This window comes from Varroa destructor, unplaced genomic scaffold (genome assembly GCF_002443255.2).
Source record: "Varroa destructor unplaced genomic scaffold, Vdes_3.0 BEIS01000005.1, whole genome shotgun sequence".
Taxonomy (NCBI): Eukaryota; Metazoa; Arthropoda; class Arachnida; order Mesostigmata; family Varroidae; genus Varroa; species Varroa destructor.
Genome location: NW_019211458.1, coordinates 39,083,438 through 39,097,057, shown reverse-complemented (window position 1 = coordinate 39,097,057; position 13,620 = coordinate 39,083,438). Strand labels below are relative to the sequence as shown.

At 42.1% G+C, this 13,620-nt stretch overlaps 1 protein-coding gene across 1 annotated transcript in view; it reads right to left on the bottom strand.

Moving 5' to 3' along the window:
• The window catches only part of LOC111251731 (neurotrimin-like), a 103,472-nt gene that overhangs the window by 27,396 nt on the left and 62,456 nt on the right, over nt 1-13,620 (bottom strand). The gene's annotated exons all lie outside the window — the stretch shown is intronic.

Below are 13,620 nucleotides of genomic sequence, written 5' to 3'. Positions count from 1 at the left end.
TATACAGCATCGAACACCTAAAGTGGTAGCCTACAAAGCCAGATCAAATTTGAACTTATCCATTGAAAGATATTGGTAAGTCTTTTCCTCGTTCATGACTAAAACGGATCTTGGTAATAGGTTCTTTTTCCAAAGACATTCGACTGAGCAAGCTATCCCATAAGCTAACGTACAATGATAGAGTCATGATGGCGCATTGCTCCTTCATCTAGCGAAGCCAAATTATGTTCGCGATTTTCGTCTGTAGTGAAAAACGGACAAAGACAAAAATAATACCGTTTCTAATCTGTGTATATGAAGATACGCTTCCGTATAGTTAAAAACCAATGTGGTATACAAACAACAAATGTGGAACTTATCATAGCGGAATCCTTTGAAAGTAATACTTGCTTAAATGTTATGATAGCAAGTATGACAAAACGAACACCAGTTTTAATTTGTAATTAGTATCCACATTTTCAGCCTAATCCTCATCGCGTAAAAAATGATACTTCTCAATACGCTGGAAAGCTTGGAAATTAATTCAGCTGTTGTTATTCAAATCTCAGCCATTTACGACCAGTCCCCCTCATTGGCTGCCATGCCGTTCCTACATTGGACACGTCGATCAAACTTAACGATCAAACAGATTTTGTATGGGAACAGAATCAGACGATGCTTTATAGTATATCATGTAAGCCTTACCGAGTTTCTTTCGTTGCGGGTAAAAATTCAGTCAAGGATTTGACCTTGGTGGCTCCCTCTGGGGTCTGAGGATTACTGCAGCGTTGATCATTTGTCATGCTTGCACCCCGGATCTACCGAGCACATCGCCAAGCTTGTGCCAACGTGGCCCTTATCCATTCAGCGCTCAGCTATGGGAGACCTTCCGCGCTTCACTCATTGGCAGCAGGAAAACCGAAAGGTGTTGCCAACCTCATAGATGTAAAAAGGGCAAGTGAGTGCAAAAAACAGTGGACAAAAAGCCCATCTTCAGACACGGTTTAGGCGTTTTGGAGGCGGCACTATGTCGTAGTCCGACCTTTTGCCAATTACTGGATTCCTTTGAGTCCTTGAAAGTTCACTAGTGACGGCATATCGACTACGCCTGGTACTATGGCGAACCATACAGAGAATACAGACTAAGAGTATCTGTAACAAAGAATGTACGTATATATATATATATATATATATACGATGAAGCATATCTAATCTAAATGCCTAGCTGGAAAAGACTAAGAAACTGAATTATGCCTAATCCTTGCCGGATACGGAAGCGATATTAAGGGTTGTGTACAGCAGGTATAGATTTGAATTACGAAATGCGTACAATCGTTTATTGACGTCGTTTAGTATTATAACGGCACTATCCATAAAAAAAGAGCCACGGTTCTAACTTTGCCATATATATATATATGTGTGAACACAAGCTATATGACAACCGAACAGCTAAGGGATGTAATGCAAAACATGTCTAAATCGTTCTACAATCATATGCTGCAAAGTTAGAAATAGAATTGTACAGACATCTTTAAAAAGTGTTTGTTAGTGAAGAGATGTAACGATAAGTCGAATTCATTATGACATATTGTGTACCCATGCCTAGCTTAAAAATGGGAGACAAACACAGTAGTCGTCTAAAGAACCTAGTGTTGGCAGCCGGTAGTTACAAGCAATCGTTCCAAATTGGCATAGTACGTTATCAAAATGCTATCAATCACTGCTATCTTGAATTGAATAATTCAACCCTATCTTACTTTGAACTCGGTGCTTTCGTTGATGGCTTCTGCAAATAATAATCCGTATTGAACCATACTTCCTAGGTATAAACAGCAGAACGATTACGAAGGAGGCATCTTGCCTCTCCTACCTCTAGTATACAGATGCTCGGCGTCATTCCCCTAAAGATATCGTACATTTTCAGACGTTCAATCAGGACTATAGCTGTAGTTTACTCTAGTCAACAATAGTCCGATAGTTGTTTGCTAAATAACGGCCTTCATATATATATATATATTTTTTACATTGTATTACTTTGAATATCTTTTAGGGATATTTTCTAATAACCTAATGCATATCTTGTTCACAATCAACCAACCTATAAATGGCATATAATACATTAGATCAGTTTATAGAAAGAACTAATCGACACAGATCAAGCACAGAACCAACTATGCCACTCCGAATAGCTGCTATATAAGTTATAGTGGAGATCTGTACTTTAAACAACTAGGCCCCATTGTATATTTCTTCCTTTCGGAACCGTCTAGTTACTGCTCAACAACGGGTGCGTTCTTCCGCCAGTAAAACAACTCACTCTAATGAGCTTTGTCACTGGACATATATGGCTAAACTAGCAATGAGGTTACCGCCGCCGCTACAACTGTCCTACTATACGGCTGCATCCTCGTGCAAGCGAGGCAGACCGCTGTAAATAGGCAATAAAGTACGGCGAAGAAAACAAGCGTTTGGCGTCCTTAGCGGGCGTTACAGGCCACTAGGGAGGCGGGCGTATCCTGAACATACTACTCTTACACGAGACGCCCAGAGCCCGCTTTTACTTGTCCCATACACAACGTCGCATCGTGTGGTGTGGCAACTTGGTGGCATAATCTTGCCACGAGCCAAGACTCTATAGAGGCATTTCGAGACATTCAAATAGATCTCATACAGCTTCATTGATTGACAGTGCAAGCCGAACTCGGCAACAAGGTTTTCACAATGTGCGAGCGCCACTTTTCATAGGAACAGCAAAGCTTTAAAATTACTCATGCGGTTTTAATGGATGACGAAAGTGATATAGGGCTAAAGAAAGATGGAGAATTTCTTCACCCATAGCCGACCCCCACTTTTCGCGCTTACTAACGCTATGGCTATCAGATCGAGGGCTGAGATTTCTGCTCAGTTCGACATTTGCGTCAGCGGTTTTTCATCGTATGCGAGAGCTCAAATACAACTTCATCGCCATAGAGGAGTACAATGGATCAACTTCCCATTGTCGTTGAGTTCCAGCTTCTTTCATAAGTTCCACTCACCTATTAGAGAATCAAGCACGTTTTCGTAGTTAGCTCGAAGGCTAGCAACGAAAAACAACAGCCATTTACTCATAACACTACAAAGTGAAAGCGAATCGGGAAATAAAAAACGCTTCTGGATGGTTCGGTACCGCAGACGCTAGAATTTCTCTGCAACGATAAAAGCATATGACATAATAAAGCAACGAAGCTTTGACCGGGAACCACTGTCTACAATGATTGATCAATGATTTTTTGTCAGGATGAATCAATAAAAAACAAGTTTTAGTCTTAGACGCATTTAATCTATCGAGTTCATAAGCCCGGAAAAGGATTTGCTAGCCACTGCTAATTAATATGTCTGATGCCAATTCTGAAGTACTCTGGCTGTCTCCGAATGAATCGCTCTTTACGAGGTTATCTCGTACTTATTGGCTGGCAGCTACCGGAGAGTTCTTTTTTTCTGTAAGAACGAAAAAAAGATAAACTATGATTCTAAATTCACGAAAAACACTGGCCGCAAAAGCATGCCGTGTTTTCACGGAGTAGGAACCTGCATTATTTCCCGTTATCGTTCCTATTTCATCGAATAATGCAATTGAAAGGGCAAATGTCTACAAATAAATACGTGGCACCACTGACCATAAAATGAGATATCTTCGAGAGACCTTTGAACGACCTGACCTTTCTCCACCACCAAAAAAACGGTGGTGGGGAGCTAGCATTGTGCAGCCCCTCAATCCCGCGCTATGAGAGATTCTTCTTAACGAAATGTAACTTACAATTGGTGAAAATGGGCATCGACAACATCATATGTAAGCTAGAAAAGTATATTAACAACATCTACAGTTGCAGTGCTTTTACAGACTGATTGTCACGAATGCATGACATTTCAAAAGGACAGATATCACAACTAGGCGGAACATTTTTTGGAGACGTCAATCACTTGGTGTGCAGAAGCAGAAGTTTATATGTTCTTCATTCTTCTTTTCGGATAAAACCGCAAAGTGGCAGGTGATATTATTGCGAAAAAAACGAGTTGAGAAATTGCGAAATTTTAGGTTCTTCCGTTCCCTTTGTTACAACGTCCACTCGTCGAGAACGGATGGTACAATTATAAAGACGAAATGGCCGGGAGATCTCTGACGACATTACAAGAATGATAAGGTTTTTTAGGAGTAAGATTCTAATAACGAAAAGGCGGAAATAGCCATTGGACGTACGTTCAAGGGCCATCGACGACAATAACATGAGAGGGCTTAGACAGCGAACCCGGCCAGCTCAATCAAAGTTCTAAAGCCAAGCGTTTCAGCAGCTGTGTCAGCTTTAAAAAGACGAGTCATCGCCAGGCGAAGTCACCATCAAAGAATCCCAATTGGGAAAGGCAATATTAAGCCGAATAGTTGGATTATGACCAACGGTCTCATCGGCCACTACGACCAAGGTCTTCGTAAAGCAGGTTCTGGTCGCATTGACGACTGGAAAGCCTACCCGTCTACGCGATACCGTGAATTACCGCAGATGCTCGTGAGGTTGACCGAGCGAGGCCGAATCTTGGAAAGACGTTTAGAATTACACACTGGAACTGTAAGGGGGCCGTAGCTTTGGCGCTCCTCTGCCTCGAAGCTTTGGACACTATAGACATCTTTATGCTAACAAGGATTTGTGCAACCAGCTCTTTTAACTTATTGTGCTTTTATTTTTGCCCTACAGTGGTAAGCACCGGAGCAGGCCACTCTAATTTCTATAATATATATAATTTCTATAATATATCTAGTTTCTATAGTAATAATCTTTGCCTTCTACATTCATAAGATAGGCAAACTTATGCCGTGCCGACTGAGGAATTACGTCATCGTGGTCGGCGACTAAATCTCGTAACGGCTTATATTCGGTCGGCTGGCTCGGAATCAACGCGCGTATTGGCGGAAAAATTCGTTAGTAGACTGGAAGTGCTATTTTCTTATTTTACCTCCCCTTTAGTCATTACCGACAACGTAAACGCTCGTGTCGACCAGTCTTGAATTACGCTCCCTTAAGGCCCTTCTAGATACGCTCTCATACTTTGGTTGTTTTGTTATTAGGCGGCCAATTCCACCTTAACGTTACCTTCCGTAGGAGATGCAGCAAGTTCGGTCATTGATGTATTTGCAACCGAACGTAATCAGGGATAGGGTAATGTTTCAGTGTGAAAATCAATACCGTCAGAGGGCGCAATCCCACATACCACTGGTTACAGACCTCACTGTTCAAGTTGTACCTGCATACACTGTCAAAGGGCAAGCTCTGACGCAACTACATAAATGTAGACAAACTCCTGAAATTCATTCACGAGGTTCTCTCTGTACCCTAATGTGGTGAGCGTCAAAATGTATGCACAGCATTTGATTGAAATTCTCCAGTCTAGGGTTTAACCTTTCCGTCCCAGTTCCCCCCTTGAAGGCATAGGCCGTGATTTGACTATACCTGTAGGTTTACCCGGATAGCTTAGGCTTATGGCCGAAGCACAGCCTGAGTTATATCCTTTAGCCTCAGTTTGTTAAATGATTTGTCGAAAAACGTATGCATCAGAACGGAAACGATAGCTTAAACGGCTAGAAAAATCGCTCGGTCGCAAATGCAGAGCATCAAGTGGCTAGCGACAGTTTAGCGGCTTGCCAGATTAGCTCCTCGTCCCCTATACATCACTTTTTGGAGATGGTTTCGTCAAGAGACACAATACTCTGCGCGGTGCCCTTTTTTGTTGCAATATGGAGAGACTGGATCTTAATACAACGCGATATCTTTCATCAAAGCTTCACGTACGGAAACTAATACATCGAGTTTACGCAGTGCCAAAGTCGCCAATAAAAATACAGTATCATTCTGGTATCGTACTGGATGGCACCATTTAATGAATGCTTACTTACTGTCAGCTCAGTGGAGAGATGCTACGGTGTATAAAATCCTCATGGTCGATGTCAAGCATGTCGAGCCCTGGCTACGTCACGCAATCCGCTATACGCGGCGTCGATCTAAAAGTATCCTCCGACAAACTTTTTCGCCTTAGGTGACTTCGGCGTCCAAGGATAAAATTATATTCACAATGGCCGAAGTTGATTCCCTGTTAGTGTGCTCCAGTTTTCTCTTGCAATTCTATAAAAGGCCAGAAAAGTAGTCGACGATGGAACGTTCTCTCTTCACACAAACAATCGACCTGATTAGCTTAAAGAGGTAGCCTAAGTTCACTCTTACTCTACAGAAGGCATGCACTGCTTAAATTAGAGAGCCGATGAAGTTTGTCGCCGCAGTCATAGATCTAGACTGACCGTAAAGGCAGACATGGCTTAGAAAGGGAAGCAGGACAGTGGTCACTGACATTCTGTATTTTGCCAGATTGCCTCTTGCCTATCTCAGCTATATGCAATAGCCCGAAATCGCCAGATGTATCCCCTAGCCGAGTCGGCACTGCTGTCTGAGTACCTGCGTTGTCGCTTTGAGCTCTCAGCAACGGAAACCTTCAAAATGAACTTCTAGAAATGATCCGCGGAGGTAGATGGCGATTCCCTTGCTTCGGGTGCGGTCAGGAACAACGAGTAAAAAACAACGAACTGGCTAGTTCGCTTGGCAGTGCATAGATTCCACCATAAATTTTACTGGAAACCATGTAGTCGCGAGCCTGTCGACACATGTAGATGTTCCAAATGCGGGGGAATCTGATAGTTATTAAATCACCCGTTGCCTTCTAATCCACCTAAAGCCTTCTAATACACATTTGTTTTATTAACCCAGCAATGCTTGTATAATTCATGTGACGCAAACTGTTTCTATGTATACTCGTTATTATATTAGGATATGGTGCTCTTCGTCCACGCGTAGGAAGTTTTTGGCTACTCTTACCAGATAAAATTTTATTGATTGTATATTTTCCTATCACAAAATTTTATATGGGCATTAGAAGCGTTTTGTTAGACTATGCAATTCAGAATCAAATATGGTTTTCATTACAAACCTTCTCCGATGAAAATCATGCGGGTTTATCAGCCGATTTACTTCAAATTAATTAATTGTGTTTCAAGTAAACCCATCGAAATCAATATTTTTTCAGCGAATTACGTTGCACCCAGCTGTTACTCACGTCTTTAGCTTAATCTAAAAACGTTTGATGGGTTTATATAGCGTAGCAAAAAAGTCACACTAGTGTGCACTCTTTTGCTACGCTATATAAATTAATAATAATTAATAGTAATTTTACTTAAAGAATTAGTAGTTTTAAATGATTTATCGATAAGCAAGCAAGCACGCGTACCGAGACGTCTATACACACCGAAGCTATCATTCAACCGAATGGAGGGTACAATCGCTCGGCTTCTCAGTACTTAAAAAAAGTCAATGCATTTTTTTCCTAATTTTCCTTTACAGGTCCATTTCGGATATTCAATAAATATAAAATAATTACAAGATATTCGAAAAATCAGACCGTAAATTCGTAATTTTATTATGGCCTTACGCAACCTGCCCTAGAGAGCTCGATTAAGAGGACGCCATTTTAAGCTGTTGCGTATTTTTAGACGTGTTAAAAACGTCACGCACTTCCATCGAGGGTTGGAAAACTTCTTCAAACGCCGTGGTGTTATGTGGCTCGCCGAGTTCCCCCTCTTCTGTTGTATATCGATGCTGATGTACAGTATGTTCTTAGCCTAACCCGTATATCAACGCAAGGAACAGCATTAATATCCAAGATTTTGTTAGATGACACCACTTCCTGCCTTTACTGATTTCCCGACGTAGTCGTTGCCTAATTTTAGCAATCTACATATATGTGTACGTCAGTCTCAGACCTGCGCTGTTAGCCGGAGCGTTTCAGGACACCCGAATGGCAAGAACATCCTTCTTTCATTTCTACTTTGTATAGAAACAGCAGTAGTAGCAATAGCTACTTTCTCTGCCTTCTTCTTGCCTGCAACCAGTTCATTCAGAAGGAAGCGTTACTGGCTCGCACTCTTTACGCCTACGGTTGGTGGGGTCACCCACAATTCAACGCTTTGTGCAGTGCTTGTGGGACGGCTGAGCAGCGGCAACGACAGTAGCATCGAACGTCGTTTCCGGGGGCATTCCTATGTCACAGACAAGACACCTCCCGCGCTTTTTCATTCGAAGGAGTCGGTCGGTCTATCTGCTTGTTGGTCGCTGTCCAGCATCGCCAGCATCATTCGTTGCTTCGCAAACCTCGTGCTACACTCGGTCCCATCGCTGCCTCGTTCCGGCAAGCCAACAACAGTTCATTCGTTCGTCCGCCCATCCGTCGCCCTTTTCCTCGAGCAACAAACTCCACAACTCAGACCCCGCAACCCCATCTGGAGAATTCTTCCATCCCAGTTTTTCCCGTTCAGCCTAGACTTTCATCTCAACTCTAGCCGATTCTGCCTGTCGTGTATCCTCTCGTCATTCTCAAAGGGAAACACTTCATTCTCGCTTCGAGTACGAACACCAGTGCCCCCTTTTTAGCCCTCTTGTATTATTCATTCAGCTAGCCAGGCCGCTTCGAGTCGACAACGGGTCCCCTAGTAGTGGCAATGAAAGCCCAAGATGATCAACGTGCATCTACGAAGGAAACGCTTTGGAGCTATACAGACAGCCCAGGCGGGTGTTGGGCGAGGAGGAGCAAACAGGAGTTGGTGCGCTACTGTTGTCCTGGCGACAACTGAACTTGCTGCTAGGCAAACTGGCGGCAACGGTTATCAGCATGGGGTGATGCTGCATCTTCTTCTTCTTCAGAAATGATGATGGTATTGATGATGTGGGCGATGATGCAATCTTTTTGACAGCGACAACAGCGAATTATTTAAATATTGACTGTCGTTTCAATCGCCTTTTTGTAAAGTTTCCTTTCGTTTCCACTACTGCTACTAGTCCAGGCCACCAGGCTCGTTGTGTTCCTTGCTGGTGCAGCCATTGTCGGACGTTTCTTCTCAAGGATTTTTCCCTTTCGTTCTGGTCACGTCGCTCGCTGACACTCAGTTTACTTGAGTCCTAGTGCTGTTGCTGATGTTATTGTAGCTTCAGTCTTTTGTGCAGTCATGTTCGTCTAGTATCGATAGCAGGGGCTGGCGAAGACCGGTCCTCCTTTTCGTGTACATTGTGCGTACCACTGCAACGAAAGGCATCACGAGAGCCGTCACACACCGTCGCTATGGGAGTAGTACGGGAACCGCAATGGAAAAATAGAGAATGAGGATCTAAAATAAGCGAGAAAAAGAAAGCTGTCGATATAGGAAACGGGGACGCGGACTTGTCCGTTTTGAATATCGAAGCGATATGCGTACAAATGGTAATGGCTGAAACGTTTGCCCACCGAATATGGCAGTTTTTTCAAAAATTACACATTGTACACTGGACTGTCATGCCTGAGCATTACGGTAGAGATTCCAGAATAGTACAAGCGTATCGTACGATTTTGAAAGCGGGCAAACTATAATGTAGTTTGCCTATTATTAAACGCAGGCTATGCCGAATTAATTGTACTGAAAAAGTGGCCGCAGGACCTTTTCTAATCAAGTTCCGGTGATATCAGCGTTGATGAACTAGAATACAAATCACGAAAGGCCTACTTGACAGGCTAAACATGTCTATTCGAAGTGAAGCACATGTTGCAATTGGGCATGTATGTTGCGCCAAGTTTTCAGCCCTCAGTTGATCAGTGTAGTTCCTTCGCTTGCTGATTTCAGCTCTATGTAAATAAATACACATCTAAAGACCTTCTTATTTGACATTCGAGAATACTGTTGAACGTAATGAAGTTTAACTCGTACATAATTACTGTATATAATCGCGCATGTGGTACATGCAAGACCATATGCAATGAGCATATGTCAATATATGACAAGGTCAGCTATGGCTCCGTTAAAACATACAGTGACGCCAATTTAGCTTTGCGAATTTTTTTAATATACTGTGAATCTTAGTTTAAGCGTTCGCAAACGACTAAATAAATCATAGCCTAATGATGATAAAGCCTACATTGTTCCCCGCCTTGCTGCCGCCGTTGTTATTGCATTTGTGTTTTACAACGCAGATTGTCTCACTACGTTATTCTATCCTATAAATCTAAACCCGCAGCACCGACATTTCAAAATCTCTCATAGACCTATAGACCGCTCAAACATGAGTCTATCTTGTATCGTCCACCGATACGCCATGACTATTTCGGGCGTTTAAAGCGAACCAAGATCTCGCTGAGACGTCGATCGCGCGTTATATAGTAGTGTTTTTCGAGCGTCTCTTTCTCGCTTCGGAGTGCCCGCTCGCTTAGTTTTTTTTTGTTTAGTTCATACCCGCCGTTAGCGTACACTACGTTTATCTAGGCGTGTGGCCAGTCACTCGAATCAAACAGTTAATGAGACACGTACGCTCGTCCGACAGCGTCGCGGTACGCACCTAAAAAGGCCGTAATATCGCCCCTTACGGACCCGAATGATTTCACCTAGCAGCAAATTGCAATGATAAATAATAGGTCCCGCTACTTTCCTCTCCTTCTGGAACACTTCCAGACTTTTGTAAACCGGTCCGATATGGCACGACCGTCTCGCAGTCCGTCACGATCGACTGTGATGAATGGGTGACAGGTAGAGGCGCGTCAGGCGCTTTTACGAACAGATTGAGCTACGAACAGATCGCGAGATTGGCGGTGTAAGTGTATAGCGGTTCAAGCAAGGAAGATAATATTGGCACAAAAGAATATGACTTGATTATATAATTCTATTTACAAATGGCAGCGGACAAATCGAGTTAGGCTTTCCATGAGAATGTTAATTATTCGTTTGAAGAATATCTGTCAAATACTTCTAGCTGAAAGATGACTATACAAGACCAACGATATATATATGTAGCTCAGTAAGGAAACAGAGACAGAAGAGAACAGTGTTGTATTCGACAGCGATATAATACCATTTGTCTTACACGCTCGGAGTCATGTATCTAGCAAGAAGGAAATTTAGATAAAATTTAATGTAAGAGTAATAATAACAAAATAATAATGCTTTATACAATTTACAGTCCTTATACACATTTTGCTTTGAGAAACAGCAAGATCAACCGTACTTTTACGGATGCAACATTTCGTTGATTGGAGGGGAATCGTTCCACGGGAATAAATCATTGGCATGACGACCTTTGGCAGGAAGGATACAAATCAATAGAATCCGTGTAATCGATCTAGCGTAGGATGTCTATATTATGCTAAACAGAATTGCATTTAGACTGGGTAAATCACATCTTTTTCGCGAATAGAAAAAAACCCAATTTTTTCCCGCCATATTGATATTTAAAAGGCAATCGTTTAAAAGGAAGAACATCGTGTTAGTACATAGTAACTTAAGTAGCAACCTCTTAATCATCAATTTTGGATGCAGATCTCAAATTATAGTTATATTTGCATATAGATAGTATAGAGACTGGATCGTAAAAGATGTCGACATCTGTTGTCCATTTTGAAGAAAAATGGCTTGTAACAGAAAGCAGTCCATCTCGGTATCAATGCTTGTAACAGCTTTATATCGATCGCGCATACTCTTACAAAAAATATACGCCGAAAATATACTCTTACCGAAGAAAACATTAAGTATATATATACAATTACAAAAGGGCAGATATATACTGCCGATTCAGCATCGATATCTGTACTGAAAATGATCAAGTAAAATCACTGAAAATTTCATAGGTTAGGTTTGGTATTGATACATTTTTATAGTTGACTCTCAATTGCTTGTTATAAGGACCGTCGATGTAGCATTGGCTCAATAGCTTGTTGGGTATGAAGCTCTACTGTGGTAGTCCTGTGGAGAGTATAAGAACTCTACAAGGTGCTTTCTTGATTATTTCTCGAATGTCTACTGTAGGATCGAAGTGTATCTACCGTCAATTTCAAATCAAGTCATGTTTTCGAAACTTCATCGTGGAACCACATTAAGCACACCGCATCGCACGACTTTGTCTCACACATGTTCTTAAAATTCCACTGTATCAGCATGATACGTTTACGTGACTCCGTCTACATAAACCCGTTACAACTGCCTTCTTAAACAAGAGTTTCTTTTACAGTCGCTTAGCAACTGCTTGCAGGGACATTTTGCCGAAGAAGGTTTCCCGAGAACCACGTACGTATAGTGCCTTGTTACGAAGCCTCACCTGATTCCAAGCCTGTAATCCCTCACAGCGCTGGTAGAAGTTTTAGTAGACGAATAAATTGACTTGAATTCAAAATCACGTCAGTCCTTACTTACTTCAGCTGCTTAAAATAAGTGTGCACGATTATATTGTACTGCAACAACGTTCTGTTTTACAGTATATATAGTTCTGTACTGCAATCATACTAAATATAAATAGAAAATAATTTCAATACTTTATAAACATAGGCTCAATTTGCCAAACAGGCCAAACAACATCCCTTATGTGCACGTGTAATTTGTATACTGTATTCAACGTCATTTGGGCCGTCGGATCCTTATCTAAATGTTTCTGAAAAAACCCGAAGCCTATATAGTCACACATTCTATCTACATGTATTATAGATAGAAGTCTTGCTCAATAGCATAGTAGGCAGATCAGCCAGTGCAACTTTACTCTAGCTTTCCATCCAGATCCTGGATTCCTCTATATCTTCCACGTGGGTTTTCCTCTATAGCAGTCGTAGCGTTAGTGGCCGTAAGGCGGATCAGGGGCTCAATACAGCCACGGCCTTTGTCGACACGACCACTTTGGCCATAACAAACTACGCAAGAATCGCCGCCGACGCTCGATTGAATAGGGTATGAATTTCTGAGAAGACAAAAGCTATAAGAACCTCAGCAAAAACACATCAAGTACCGTGACGCTCGTTGCCGGAGTAGAGCGAAAAACGGGCGAACGAGCTGCCAAACGAACACAGTGAAACGTAGCAAAGATGAACGTATCAGCGGCAAGCATGAACCAGCCAGCAAGCGCGGTTAAACTATCCCTGCTAAATATAAAGATGGACGGTGGTGGCGCATAAGCATCAACAGCAGATATAGAGAGAGGAGCGTACGAGGTGATAGCTAAGTTTGCCGAATATTCTTTCTTGCTTCAACAATTCGATCTATAACAAGCTGATTCAGGCACAGCTTAAGGGCGAAGAGGAATCTTCCGAAATATCCTGGCCTTGCATGTATTATACTTGGTTATACGTTTCAAGTTTGGCGCGATGAAACAGACGCCACGGAATAGTAACAGCAACAACAGATAAAAACGAACATGTAGGCCTTAAGAAGCAACTGCTGTTAGACAGAGAATATGAAAGCATTCTCAAAATGTCGTCATTCATAGTAACCATTAATAATACCACTCCGCTTTAAAACTACTGAGGTATTTGTTTCAGATTGATAATAATCATCTCGCTTAGGTTGTGCCTTTGAGTAAGTCGCCTGACGCCTAAATAGTTCTTCAAAATCGACTGGCCTTAATCAATTGAAATCTCTATCGTTTCTGCTGGCTATTGTATGGTGATTCTGAAGTCGGCTAGCACGGGTTATCTCGTCCTTTCCATGATCTCGCCCGTAATCGCTATAATAAGCCCTCCACAACAAAGATCGTTCTTGATGGACTCCTATCACATGCCTGTTTACTTGATCTT